General features: G+C 43.6%; 1 protein-coding gene across 5 annotated transcripts in view; it reads right to left on the bottom strand.

Annotated features, from left to right (window-relative positions):
* DAGLA (diacylglycerol lipase alpha) overlaps positions 1-14,362 on the bottom strand; it is a 72,560-nt gene that overhangs the window by 45,657 nt on the left and 12,541 nt on the right. For 2 of the 5 annotated variants that reach the window (XM_042785395.1, XM_042785396.1), the window contains exons 2-3: positions 5,024-5,175; positions 4,431-4,570 (exon numbers count right to left, since the gene is read on the bottom strand). The exons of 2 other annotated variants lie outside the window; for them this stretch is intronic. The gene's annotated coding sequence lies outside the window, so the exon portion shown is untranslated. The remainder of the gene's footprint in view (positions 1-4,430; positions 4,571-5,023; positions 5,176-14,362) is intronic. One more of the 5 variants, XM_042785398.1, reaches the window with a different exon arrangement.

The following is a 14,362-nucleotide window of genomic DNA, read 5'->3' as shown; positions in this document are numbered from 1 at the left end:
AGCAGCCTGGCTCGAGAGCCCCAAGGGAACAATTGGGGCACCTCCACAATAAGCCCCGAGAGCCACCTGAGTAGCCCAGGCAGGCCCAGGACAGTGTCTGAACACAGCCGGATTAACTCCATCCAGTTCAGTCCTCCAGAACTGCCTTCTGCCTCCTACCACACGAGATGGCAACTGCAAGAACTCCTCCACAGCACGGCACAACCTTCCTCATCTCCTACCAACAGACCCACATTCTGTCCCTTGCCCTTATACCTGCATTTCACCTTTCTGGAGTTATTTATTAGAGCTATGGAAGCTCTCTGTATTTCTTGCAGATGCCAAAGTGGTTTTATGCTGAAGTGAACTAAAAAAGCGACATTTTAAAACAACGTTTGTCAAATTTGAGTGACCAAAACCAACATTCAGCATGCTTAACCATACAGCTCCTGACCCTTAAAGATCTGCCGGTCCATAAAACACAAACCCTTCCCCTGAAATAGCACTTTGCTAACAGATAGGGTTCCAGCCCCATCAAGTCGCCCCAACCTATATCCCACATCCTTCCTTTCCTCACAGGCATGTCCCAAATGGGACACAGGCTTTCTACCCCAGGTTGAGTCCTCACCCCTGCAGTTTACAGAAACCTACTGTTCCCATGAAGCATGTCCTTCTAGAAGCACTTACTGTACTTGACGGAAATCACCAATTAGAACTTGGATCAAACTTCATCAGTCCTCATCCAGCTATTTTTAAGGGCCTTAGATGAAGCTCTTTCTGTTTCTGAGCTTGGTTCCTCACAATCTGGGAATTGTTCTTCCCTTGCAAGGAGAAGGGGGGATGTGGTTACATCCATACAAAATATCCTGAAGCTGGCTAGGAGGCATTTGCTTGCCTGTGCCTGCACATATACAAACCCATCTCTCCTCCAGCACCTCTTGCAGGTCCCAACGTGCAGCGTGAACTAGACAGCAAGGTCTGCTGCTGCATATCTCCCCTGTACAATTTACTCATAACAACCGTTAGCAAGAAACAGCAGAAAGATGAAAAAACTAATATCCTAATCTTCAAAAAAGTGCCCTTCCAGAGTGGGAGTATCTCAGAGCATCTTATAAGAGGGAGGAGTACCTACTCAACATGCACAGTGTGGAACAGAGGCTCGTAATAAAAGGTGGGGACAAATGAGACAGCACCAAAGGAAGATGAGCCCTTCTAAGCCAGGGTTGCCTTTTACAAGTGGCAGAAGGTCTCTACCACAAGAGATGCCTGCAGGAATCGCAGTTAAAGCTCCTTCCCTGGGGGGTAGATGGTACAGCAGCTGCCAGGAGGTTATGAGGATAGTTCTAGCATGACTGACTATGATTAAGGGAACAGATCTGCACTTTCAAGAATGTTGTATGTATTAATGTAACATCTATTTACAACCAAGCCACAGACCGCTCTGCACGGGTGAGGAACACTGGCAAAAATCAATGGGGTCTTTAATTTGGGAATTCCAATTTCACACCTACTTTTAAAGACCCTCCTTTAGAGTCTCCCATTTTCCAAGGAAAAGGAAATGAAATGAAAGACAGTGCCAGAGCCATTGGACTAAGCCATCGGGTTTGAGAAAGGAAAGGTTCAAAAAGCCTCCTGTGGCTTAGCACATTTCAGATGCAGCTCCCCCAGGATAAGGCCACTGCATCACGATCGTCTCACTACAATGTCATCATTCAGAACTAATATGATTAGGTTAGATCTGGAACTACAACGCTGCCCACTGACACAAATACCCAAAATACATCTCACAGTATAAACTGACCTTCAAAACCCAGGGGACAATAACTTACCTGTGTGTCCCACCAGCTTAAATTGTAAATGCTGGCATAAATACACCCATGGAAGTGTGATGGTGATGGTCACAGGACTATACGGTAGTAACCAGGACAGACTACTGGCCAGTTAGCCCAACACTGGCTCATCCCCATCTCAGCTTATTCCTCTACAACATTTTTTCACAAAGCCCCTTTGCCTCAGGCAGCATAAACACATCAAGATGTTTTTGAAGTGCATGTGCTCCTTGCTTAAACCCATCCCCTTTGTCCTTTACTCCAAACACCTCTTGCCTTGGGTAGAAATAGCTCTCACGAGTCTCACACTATCTTCTAACACAGACAACATCTTCTACCTGTTACCTTCTTGAACCTTCCAGCCTTTCAATTTATACCCTTGAATTTCAAAAGCCTCTTATCAGCGTTTTTCTTAAATGGTCCCTCTTCTCTCAAGGAAAAAAAAAAAAAAAAAAATCAACTCTCAAAACCTTACTACTAACACAGAAGATTTAGTATCACATTTGCTATTCACTCCAACCTGGTTATTTTCCTGTAAAATAATGCTGTGCACAACCCACCACAAAGGGTCCAACACTGACGTATCACCTGCTCTTGAGCAACAGTACAGATAATCCCAGGTAGTCTAAGACATTAACTGAGATGTCAAAAATGACAAGTATTTTTAAAAAGAGATGCTACCATTGAAATATTTCAGTCATGTTTTTGGGCTCTGCACACGAAGGGTTCAAGTTTTCAATCATTTTTCTGCAACTGCAAGGATTAGTACTTTTCCCCATCTAACAACAACATGAGAGAAAGTGATAGTTTAAGAAAAAAGCCAACAAATACACTGCAAGGTGGCAACACCCACTTGCCTCCATTCACTGGAGTCACTGGCAAACATGTGATGTGCAAGGGGAAACCAGATCTAATTCTCACCTTCAGCCTGTGACAGTAGCTCATCTGCTTTGGGAGAGCTGGCTAGCCATACCACTGCTGCCATCAGGAATAAAGCTATTCTTTGCAAAGTTGAATACATTTTCTGAATTATTAATTTTTATTATAGAGACACCAGAACAACCGATGTATCTGCTTGGCATGTACTTGTCCACAGTGGTGGTGTTTTCAGGAAAAACGTATTCTTGTTTTTAGTGCAAGAGACTGGAAAGGTCCTAAGTAGAGTTAAATGATACCAACACACTGCTTATTCACAGCACTTGTTCACAAGTTAAAGTAAGAAAAAGGATCCCTTGAATTAAAGAGAAAACAAAGAAATTCTCTACTTTGGAATATGCCTCCTCCCATCAGCTGGTATCAGTTCAGAGCCTGTTCCCAGGGATCACGGTCCTACAAACCAATGACACAGCAGATCACAGTGGCTCCCTCCAGGACAATATCCCCCAACAGCCCCTGCCTCACAACACACAAGCTGAACACTGCTATCCTGGCAGCACTCAGCACCCCTCTCAGGAGATGAGTACACATTTCCAGCAAGTGCACTTAATAGGTGGATTTGCCAAGGTACCGACTACCTTAGTTGCGATAAGACGTGCGTATAAATAGGACAAAACCAAGCTAGCAGGAGCTGTAGTCTCCCCCTTTTTTTTTTTTTTTTCCCCCCAGCTGGGATACTCCACAGGCCAGGATTTGTCCTTGGGCAAAAAGGAAGAAGTTTGTAGGGATAAGCACAATCCTCCTCTTAAAAGGACATTTATTTTAGTACATGAAGACAGTGATCACCGTGAAATATTTCAACTGCCCAAATTAAAGAATAAGAGCTGAAAAGGGCCTCACCCTACAGCTCCAAGATTACTAGTACTTTTCTCCTTGACCTCAGTAGGAACACAGTTTAACTCCAAGCTTCATACTTGTCAGACTACAGAAAATTAAGTCTTCATGAATAACTGGTCAAGAAACAACAGCAGTTGACAGATAAGCTTACCTTAAAATGAGCCAGTTTATTGAAAACCTAGGAGTGGAGAAGGAGCACAATCCGAGTCTGCTGACACTAATTTAGTTAAAAACAACACCCAATCGTTGTACCAATGCCGACATATCTGCAACCACCTACATTTTGTGCTAGCAAAGCCCACAATCTGAGCTTTCTGACGATTCCAAGCTCGAGCAAAAATAATGTCCAAGTTGCTAGGGGGAAAAAATGTATTAAAAAGTGAAACTAATTTTGTATTTTAATTAGAACTTGCTGTTCTACAGGGTAATAAAATCTGCTAATGTTTAATAGTCAGCAACCAGTAACAAGAAAAGCTTGTCTTGAATGGGGCAGAGAAAGGATGTGGCAAGATAACATTCAGATGAGTTGACTTAAGGCTGTAGATACAGCAAGAACCTCATTTTCAAAAATGCGGAGCAGCTGGGCACCCCAAATCTGACTGCCATCAGCAGGCAATGCAAACAACCCTGGTCAACCCACGCTCACATATGTGGTAGAATAGTTAATTTTTCCTGGATACAATTATTGGGGATCAAAGTTCTTTGGTTTTGTTGTAATATACCACGGCTATATTCAAAATTTGTTAATTCATGGTTGTAAACCACACAACCATTAATTTGTCTATAGTAAAAATAACAAGGGCTGGATTAAGTCAGCCAGGGCAGAATGAAGTGGTAAATGGTACTTACGAAAGGAGTATTTCAGATGTAGGTGACTGGTGCCAATCTGACAGCCTCATTTCTTTAGGCAAGCTATTTTTCACTACAATATTGGCAAATTCAAATCTGTCAGTTTTACTCCACCCTGGAATGCTTATCAGATCAGCCACCTTAAAAAAACAGAAAAAAAAAAATCAGGAGGAGCATATTTCAAGGTGAAAATAAATATATTCAGCAATGTATGCCTGCTACAGCTATTCTTGAAGTGACCTGCCTTCAGGAAGAGACAGGACGGCTCCGGTCACACCAAAAAGTAATTGCCTCTCTACAATAGCACAGGCAGGCTCCCTGGCTTCCTAGTTTATGCTAGTGGGCAAACAGTTTTCCCAATAACTTGACTCATTGCTTCAGGAATTCCCTAGAGGATGAGTCACATACAGGGAAAGCCACCAGTCATTCTACGGGAGCTAAACGGACCACCGCTGCCAATATGAGAAGAGTGAAAGAAGTGGGAGAACAGAAGATCAGTGCCAAACTCGGGAAAACTGTGCGGTCAACACCACTCCTTGGCAGTCCTTCCCTGCTCCCCTCCCCAAAAAGCGTGCCGGCGAGCAGAAGCACACCCGTTCAAGCAGCAGAAAGGCAGCACCAGGCTCCCGAGTGGAGGGAATCGCTGTGGAGCCGTTTCCGCCACGTGCAAGTGCCGGGACAGAAGGAGGAAACGCTGGCTCTGCTCACATCCAAGCACTGCTTGATACAGGAAGGGAAGGTGTCTCTGGAAGGGGAAGATGTTAAAGAGTTAAAACCAGCGCCTTTTCTCCCTCCCCCCTAGCACTGAGGGGATATAATCAGGAGTAATAGGGGCACATACAAAATTTCAGGGCCTCTAGCTTCTTACGCTGCATTGCAACCTCCTGTTCACCAAGGTTCACAGATCACGCTTCTTTTTCTGCTTCACAACCCACTACAACTTATCCTGTGATTTTCCCTTTGCTCACATCCCATTACTGAGTGGTTAGGCAGGTATACGCCCAGTTACAAGTCAAAAATGCCAAGAATCACTGCTATGTGGCAAGCTCTTCTGCAAACAAAACTCTAATGCACCTTTTCTTAATACAATTTGTAATCATTAAATGTGGATGCTAACTATGTGAAACCACCAGGCTCAACTATATTGGAAACTGGCTTCACACAGTCCAACCCTTACTTCGATACAATCTGTTCTCATTTTACTGGTGCTGCCTGTTTATTTCAGTGATTTCCCTCAGTCATGTCCCTGATGATGGGACCCTGGGCTGGCAGCCCTGTTTCTAATCAAACATCTGGCCCCTACATTGCTCCTCTGATCTTTTTTACATTTGCACTAAAATGTATCTATTGATCTTGTCAGACAGCTCCTGCCTCTACCTGGGCTCAGATTGCCAACTTCTGCTTCATATTCTTTGGGCAAGGACATTCCTGTTTCTTACATTCCTAGAAATCAGACTGCAAAGATTGGGTTGTCAAGGTCATACACCCCAAAGGCCGTGCATATTGTGTCATGTCCTTAAATCACCCAGCATGAGATCTGAATTTAAGATCTCTCTCTAGCTTACTGGAATTACTCAATTAAGCTGTCGCTGGTTTTCCATGTCATTCACCACTAAGGATCACTTCTTACAACACGCAACAAATTGCCCTTTGCTAACTGTACTCCCACAAACAGCCCTGCAAATGCAGTTCGCCTGTTTTACAACTGTCTTTTAACGGGTCACTCCAAACCCATGAAGTCCTAGAAGCCCACCTCTCCTACCAGCTCCCCATAATCCCCAATCCATTTTCTTCCAATGTTCTAATCAAACTCCCAGTAGACAGACATCAACACATTATTCCAGGGGCCCACCTTGTTCTGCAGCAGTATTTCAGAGAGTGAGTATTCCCAAGTGCTATGATTTCCCCAAAAATACTATGTCTGTATTTCACTGTAAATGTACATCTGCCTTCTCCCGTTACACCCCAAACCTTCCCAGGTTCCCAGTTTCCAATAGCTTATTCCTCCCAAGAGCATCGGCCTTGCACTTTATTAGGCAGAATCTCTTCTATTTCTTGCCCACAACCCTGCATTTCTTAGAGCCTTCACTGAAATTTAAGCTAACTGCCTGCAAGCAGGAGTTCCAGTTATTCTTGCAAACACATTTAATAAAAAGAGAACCTAAAGCAACATTTATGGCACCCTATTTAGAAGCCTAACTCTACATTGCTATTGTTCCCTCTCCTCAGTAGAACTCTGACTTCACAGAAGTAACGTCAAAAAAACAAAAAAATCACCCTGAATCCATTTTTTTCCAACAAGATCTTGTGAAGTCTAATAATCTAAAATCCAGAGGACTGCTGCTTTCCAGAGGAGGGCTTCTCCTGGCACCAACCCAGGCCACATGCCCATATCGTGGAGCATATCCACTTTCACTCGAATGTTTACCCTGGGGCATTAATGAAGCAAAGTAATGAGCTCTAGCTGGTGAAGGATGTGTGTGTGGCTCAGGACGCATGAACACATGCACAGGTAGGCATTTTTACCAACCCAAGTGTCAGCACAGCAGTGACTACCTTTAACATACACCCCACATAGCGTAAACACCATGTGTGTTTGCTAAAATCCTATAGCAGAGAATTGTGACTTTCAACTCGGAAATCTCCTTGACTAGAGTAATATCACTTACACATACACACTGTAAGAGGCTTTACAGCATGTGACAACAGAGCATTGCCACCGTCTGTCACAGAAACACAGATATTAACCATCTGTATCTGTACACTGACCCTCTGCTGTTCTCAATCCATCACTTTGGGTACTCAAAAGAAAGCTTTTCAGATTTTAAAGGAAACAGGCTTTCAAGGTAAACAACAGTAGAACAGCTTTGTATTGACTAACATGCTTTTCTTATCCTAGACAAACCCAAATTAGTACAGATTAGAATCTTAAAAAGATTTTTCTATTGCTCCTAAACTCTAAGTGAACATTTAAAACCTAACTTTGAATTTTCAGATGCTGGCTTCTGCTGCTGCAACTTAGAAGAAATGTGGTTCCACCCCTCCCATCTCGTGGCTTCCACCTCAGTGCACGAGAATAGCCCTTGAAATAAAACAAATGATCAGGTTAAGTATTCCCAGAAGAAAAACCTTTCCTTATTCCTGCCTGGAGAACACAGTCTTCTAAAGAAAGCTGCCAGCTCTGACCCGGCTCATGTAAAGCTTGCTAATTACAGTGAAAATCTGAAGAAAGCAAAAGCAGGAGGGAGGGAGAGCTAGACTCCAGTTCTCCAGCTCACACAAATCACAGCTTGAGCAAAACTTTTCCTGCCTCAGTGGTTGCTGCTATAAATAACACCCTCCAGGGCTCAGTGCTGCTGGAACCCAAACCCCAGTCACCTCACAGAGCCCCCCTGAAGTCCGCACTGCCCTGCACACACCTGAGCTTTAAGAGCAGCCTCCTTCCACCGTCAGGCACACGACGACATGCTTCTACACACAGTTCCTCTCTCATATGTAGTCCCAGGCCTGCTAGCAGCAGCACCTTCCTGTGTTCAGAGCAGTCCTGTTCTCACACATGTGTGCTCAGCGTTTTCTGAAAGCCTCCCTTGTCTCTTCACCCAATCCTTTAGATTTTATGCATCTTTTCTCTCCTCTGGCAACCCACTCCCCCATTATTCTGTCACTCTCTTACTCCTTTTTCAGTCTCTACAGTTTCTGTGGCTTCCCGTGATGATATTGCTTTGCAGCCCTCCATCTATTTCTCCACAATTTTGTTGCTAAGATGCCCTGGAGTATCTTGAGACGAGCAAAGCTCCTCCTTCCAGCTGCTGACAGCTGTTCACCAGCCCAAAAGCCTCGTCCGTTAGGAGCCCAGAGGAGATCACTGAGGGAGAGTGCAGCGTGCTTGCAAGAAGTACAATCACCCACTGTTCCGCGCATGCAGCTCCAACTCCCTCTTGGCTTAGGAAATCAAGTCCCAAATTCAGACCCAGTGGAAATCAAATATGGGCAGTCCCCCTGTGACTTATCAGCTTGCTTTCCCTCTAGCTGCTTTCTCCAGCTGGTGCTTCAGCTAAAGCTGCTGTAATCACACACATGCAGCATTGCTGCAAGAGGCACAAGAAAGCAAACAGCACAGGTCCCGCATGTCTACATACCACCAACCACTGGAACGAGCAGACCAAATACTTCCTCCTCTTCCTAGAAATTCTTGCCTGTCCAGTGTTTCCCTAATGACACAGCAAGATAAAACTGAAATCCCAGGCTGAATGCTGCCGAGCTGAAGTAGCTAGACTCTTCCTGAATCTCAGATCTGGATGCGTATGATAGAAGGCAGGAATCCTATTTTCATTTTGCTTATATAAGCAAGGATGAATCAAGCCCAGGTTTCTCTGATCTTGTGTCATATTTAAGCCTTATATACATCTTCCCATAGCCCAGAGCTAAAAAGCCCTTCTCTTCAGACAAAGCCTCCATTAGCTATACTTCTAAACGCCAGCACACACATCCCTCCTCTGCAACACCCACGCACAGCACCTCCTGCACACACAAACAGCATATAATCTGCAGGCATAGCTCATCTGCAAAACCTCCAGGACCTGGGTGGCTGGGCCTTGCCTGGCAGTTACACAGCCCAGGCACCTCAACCCGCCTGGCCACTACCAAGTATCCCCCTCCTGCTGCTTCCCAGGGAGGGCCAGTAGACAAGCAGAGAATTCAGTTTCTAGCTCAGTAATTATTCAATTGAACAATGCCATTTTAGAAGATCTCCTACTTAAATTCTATCGCCATGTAGTTTTCCAGCTACGAGTCCTGCAAATAGCTCTTAACTGTCTTATATGCATTTATTCAAACTTTTTCCCTGTTCTGTCACAGAGCTTACATAGACAACTTCTGCCTATTTTTCTCTATGGGCTTATCTCTAGACCTTGGAGTTGGTATAGATAAAATAGATAATTACCATTGCGTCCTCTGCTCCCCAAATGTCTGACAAACTCAGTGCTACAGCTAGCACTGGCACACGTTCCTGTCCTCAGACAAAGTACCATACTTCTCATAAGCACTCCCAAGTTCTCACACTTCTTTCCTAACACCCCTCAATTTTCTTGAGGTGTCTCCTTGATATACTGACCATCTATAGCTTTCTACTCTACCTTAACAGCTCTTCTGAAATCCCAGTTGCAGGATACTTTCCAGCTGACTTTGCTTGGGCCTCCAACAGAAACAGCACATAAGGAGCTATTTACTGCTCACTGCTACTCTGGCTCCAGAAGGAGGTTATGTGACAGGGCTATATGAAGCAGACTGTCAGGATTACTGTATACTCCATATAAATGCATAGCTTGTAGCTCATTTTATAAGATCTCAACATAAGTAAAGTGCTTCTAGCCTGTCCCAAGGGTTGCCTTGATATTTTCCATGAAGCCACGTATATTTTTCTCCCTGTTGCCACCATCCTTGTTTCCATATATTCCTTGCTTACTCTTGTTCGTTAGCAGCTGCAGGAGAAGTCACTAAGCACATGTCAGTAGGACATGTCACATGTCACTACAAGGACATCATCACTACCATCTTGGCCACCCAGCTTTGCACCTAGAATGAGTTTAGCAAAGATGGGCAAAAACGAGGTGAAAGGTGGTGAGGCAGAAGCAGACATCGCACGTGACGAGAGCTGCAGCAGTAGAAATACCCTAAAAAAGCATTCCTTGGCTTCAAGCAGCTGTACAGACGTGAGCTGAAAAGCACAGATTGCAACTGTCTGTTTCTGTGGCTAACTACTGGTTATACTGAAAGAAAATCAAGAACAATTCTTCCCCAAGCTAATGGAGTGCAGGAAACATGAACTAACCACACACAGGAGTCCACCAACTCCGGTGTTGCAGACTGCTAGGACTATGGTAGGAGGTACAAAAAAGCAGCAGGAGACTATTCAGAACATAACTCAAAACCATGGTTACTAAAATACAGAGGAAAATCATGAAAATAAGATGAAAGGGATCAGAGATCACTGGGGAAGGAGCTAGATATATTCTCCCTGCCAAAGAGAAGCAGACAAAATTTAGGTATAAGCTCCGTCTAAATGGCATCAGTTTGGTGCTAGTGAACTGCAAAGGAGCAAGAAACAAGACCAACCATCTCACCTGCGAGCGAGTAACACAGAAGAGATCTGCCCAGCCACACAGCTCGCCTGGCACCCAGCTACAGACCCTCCGGGGGAAGAAAAGGGCATCCTATTTCCAAAGTTGACTCAGTTGTGCTATTCTCTTTACAAAAGAGGGTGGACTGGCATAACTATCACTGAAGTCCACGCCTGTCTGAACTGAACAAGAAAAATGTCATCTTTCCTGAAGAAAATCAGCAGGGTCAGCCTCGGAGCTGTATATAGCCTTGTTATCTGCTCCCAGGTACAAATACAAGAGCTGCAAGAATGACAGCTCTGGGACCTGGCTGCTGCACATCCTGGACAAAAGCCAGGTGGTCCCAACTCAAGTCTCTCTCTGTTGAACTATGGGTAAATTAAGACATCTACAATTTAGCAATTTTTGTAAAACAAAGGAAAGCAATTTCACTTTTCCATCAGTAAAAGAAGTTGATGCCAAATCTTGCCCAGAGAATTTATTAACAGAGGCAAACTCATACTCAGGAAATGTAAAGGATCACTATTCCAATAGCTGCTTGGAAAAGGATGCATTTTTAATGGATTTCTGTAAAAGAAGCCACCTTTCCTCTAGTCTAGCAGATAAGAATTTCAAATGCTAAATGAGTCTTCACACTTGATCTTATAATCCAAACAGGATTATAAGAAAAAAAAGCTGTTTATTCAGATATACCCCAGGACAAGTGATTGGCTCTGAGCCGACACAGTTTTAAGCTATTAGACAAGAAAGTACTTTTTCCTCTTGTGCTGTAGGCAATGCATCGTTATCCCTGTAATTAAATTTAGTGCCTTTGTGGCAGTGTCTTCTGCAAGATTTATCTAGGTGTGGACTTTTTTTCCTTTCCTTTAATTATATTACAATTAACCATGAAGTGTCCATTCATTTCAAGCTTTTCAATTGCACTTCAGAAGTAAATGCCTGAAACAGCCCTTGGTGAGAATGTTATGATAATCTTGGAAGAGAGCACGAGCACAAGATCTAGGATTTGTTAACTAATTAATTTATTGTTGTTGCAAGAGATTTTTCAAAGCATTAAAAAAATTAAAAAAAAAAAAAAAAAAAAACACCTTTATTTCATCTTTTGCAGTTATTGTATTTGATTCAGATCTTCATCCTTGATTAGAGTTCAAAGGCCACAGGCAACACTATATGGCAATTAAACCAGCTGATTAAGGCATAATCAAGCACCTAAGTATCAGGCATAAACCCAGCCCAGGTCTGAGCTCTTCTGCATCAAAACCTGTGCTGCTACTTTTCCTCAATTTCTTCACTCGGTCACTTAAATTCTGAACACACCCACAAACATTCAAGCTGAGATTTCCTACAGTTCTTTTCTGGGTAATGTGGGAAAATGTTCCCAGCCCTTTTGAAAATGAATTATAGGAATTATGCCTGCATTCTTGCAGAAACATTTTGTTTGACTTAAAGTCTTCATGGACCTTACAGACCACCAAGCATAGCCTGCAGGACTAGCAAACTATTACCTTCAAATGAGAGTCTGAGATCTTCTGTGTGTACAACAGTATGAAAGGAGACAAGCTACAGAAGACTCTTGCCTTGCAGTTCTTTTCCAAAACATAACTGTAATCAAAATCTCCTTGAGAAGGTGATGTCCGGAGTACTCAATAACAGATCACATGACAATTGCATTTAGAAGCCAGGTAGCTTCTCGCAGACCTTCATGACATTCTTGCTGACAGTCTTTCCCACGCTCCACAGGCAACCCATCTTCTCCAATTAACAAAATCTATGCCTCTAACATCTGACATTCAAGTGTTGGTGACTTCAAGAATCCATGCTTGGTCTCTCCTGCCTTTCCCCTACACAGCTGTCCATCAGTCAGTTCAGTTTTCTGCATTCTTTCCTTGAAATTTGTGGTATTGGGGGCAGACATCAAGAGGTGCACTACAAAAAGGTGCCTGATGAAAATACTGAATTATTTTCACTGTGCGGGGAATTCATTAGCAGAATGATTAGGTTAGTGATTAAGTTACTGTTGGAAGCACAATAATGAAAAACTCTTATTTATACATATTAGTGTTGCTATTATTCACAGGAACAACTAATCTTTTTTTATATCTTAGGATACACAGCATCCAATACATCACTTGGCAGAAAGCTGCACAGATAATTTACAACTTTATTTTCATTGCAAAGAGTGAAACAGCAGAGCAGACAGGCCCAGGAAGCGCTGTCTGCTACAGCATCCAGTTTTGAGCAATGACTTGCCCAGCACATGATAAATTCAAGCATTCTTTAAACTGGAAAAAATGAATGTCCACAGGCTTCCTCCTTGCTTGCTCTACTCCTCAGTCACAGCTAGGATCAGAGTGTCCAGCTGAAGAGCATGTACTAGCATACAGTATCCTACTTCAACTGAATGAATGATAGCAATAGGCCAAAACAATCACTCAAGTAAGGAAATAAGAATACTGGCGGAATGACACCATGAATAATTCACCATCAGTTCAATGATCTCGCCTGGCACCACTGAAACTTTAAAGGTGTTCCAGCTGCTAGACTGAAGTTAATCTGGAAAAGGAAAAAAAGTACACAAAGGACACAAGAATGACCCCGCACCCTTTCCACAAGTAGGTTTTAAATTGCAACACCAGCAGCCTACACATGCCTTCTTCCCTTTCTCCCTCCTCTTCTCCCTATGCTTTACCCTAATACACCAGGGAGGAGACAAACACCGCAAAAATGGAAAAACTGAAAAATTAAGCCTTTCCACCAGTGCCAGGCTGCACATTAAAAAAGCAGGGGAGGGACAGAGAAAAAAACAGGTCTCTGAGCTGTGTTAGGTTATGGTATTAAAAGCTCAGCTACGCACACAGGAGCGGTGAGGCACAATGGCAAGTAGGAGAACCCAAACAACACCCTCACCCTGCTCCTCCCAGGCCCATCGGAGGAGCCATCACCCCACCAAAGGATGACCATAAGTGCAGAGGCACTGTGGCAGGCAGGGGAACCCCTTTAACTGGGACAGAGAAGCAGAGGCTCTGCCCTGGCTCCTCTCCAGGCTGTCACACCACAGTGTATGTATACGTACATTCGTGTAAGTGCTGTGTATGTATGTGTAGGCCTGCTAGGACCTTCCATGCTCAGCCTCACTTTTGGCTGGATCAGGGCCACAGCACTGAAGCGGCCTCGCCTCCATTTGGCTACCAGAATTGGCATCTAACACAATGTACAATAACAACTTACTTTCTGACCCAGTCAGTTGGAAAAGGATTTAGAAAACAAAAGCGTTACCAGGATGGGAGTCAAAGAATCCAGAAGACATCAAATAGGAGACTGGAAGAAGTTGAAGACACGGAATGAGTACAGCCAGATCCTGCGGCTTTAACACCCCTCCCTCAGCTGACAGCAACCAGGCATCATATTCCTACTCCAGGCTGCCAGCAAGGGCTGCAGGGTGACCTTTGTGCTATCCATCTCTGAGGAACACAAAAACCATGTACCACAAACACACAACTAATATTCTATTTTTCTTCAAGTGCCTACAACTTTTTGACATCCCAATTTTAAAGAAATCAGAAATAAAATTTTGTGATTTTGCAGTCAAGAACAGAAGCTCAAAAACCCCCACATTTCCAGGGTGGGCTTTCGCCCATCCACGAGGAAGCTGAAATCATGTTCTCTAAATAGTTCCAAGTCTTCAGTAAGCACCCTCAGTACAAAGGCTACAAAGGCAGCAGAGCTGTTCTTTAAATGAAGCACCAAAACTTTTCTGACCACCAAAGTGATTGTAATTCAAATTCCATTTTACAATTTTGGTAACACAGAAAA

This window comes from Tyto alba, unplaced genomic scaffold (assembly GCF_018691265.1).
Source record: "Tyto alba isolate M040663 unplaced genomic scaffold, T.alba_DEE_v4.0 Super-Scaffold_8, whole genome shotgun sequence".
Taxonomy (NCBI): domain Eukaryota; kingdom Metazoa; phylum Chordata; class Aves; order Strigiformes; family Tytonidae; genus Tyto; species Tyto alba.
This window is presented reverse-complemented; position numbering and strand designations above follow the sequence as displayed.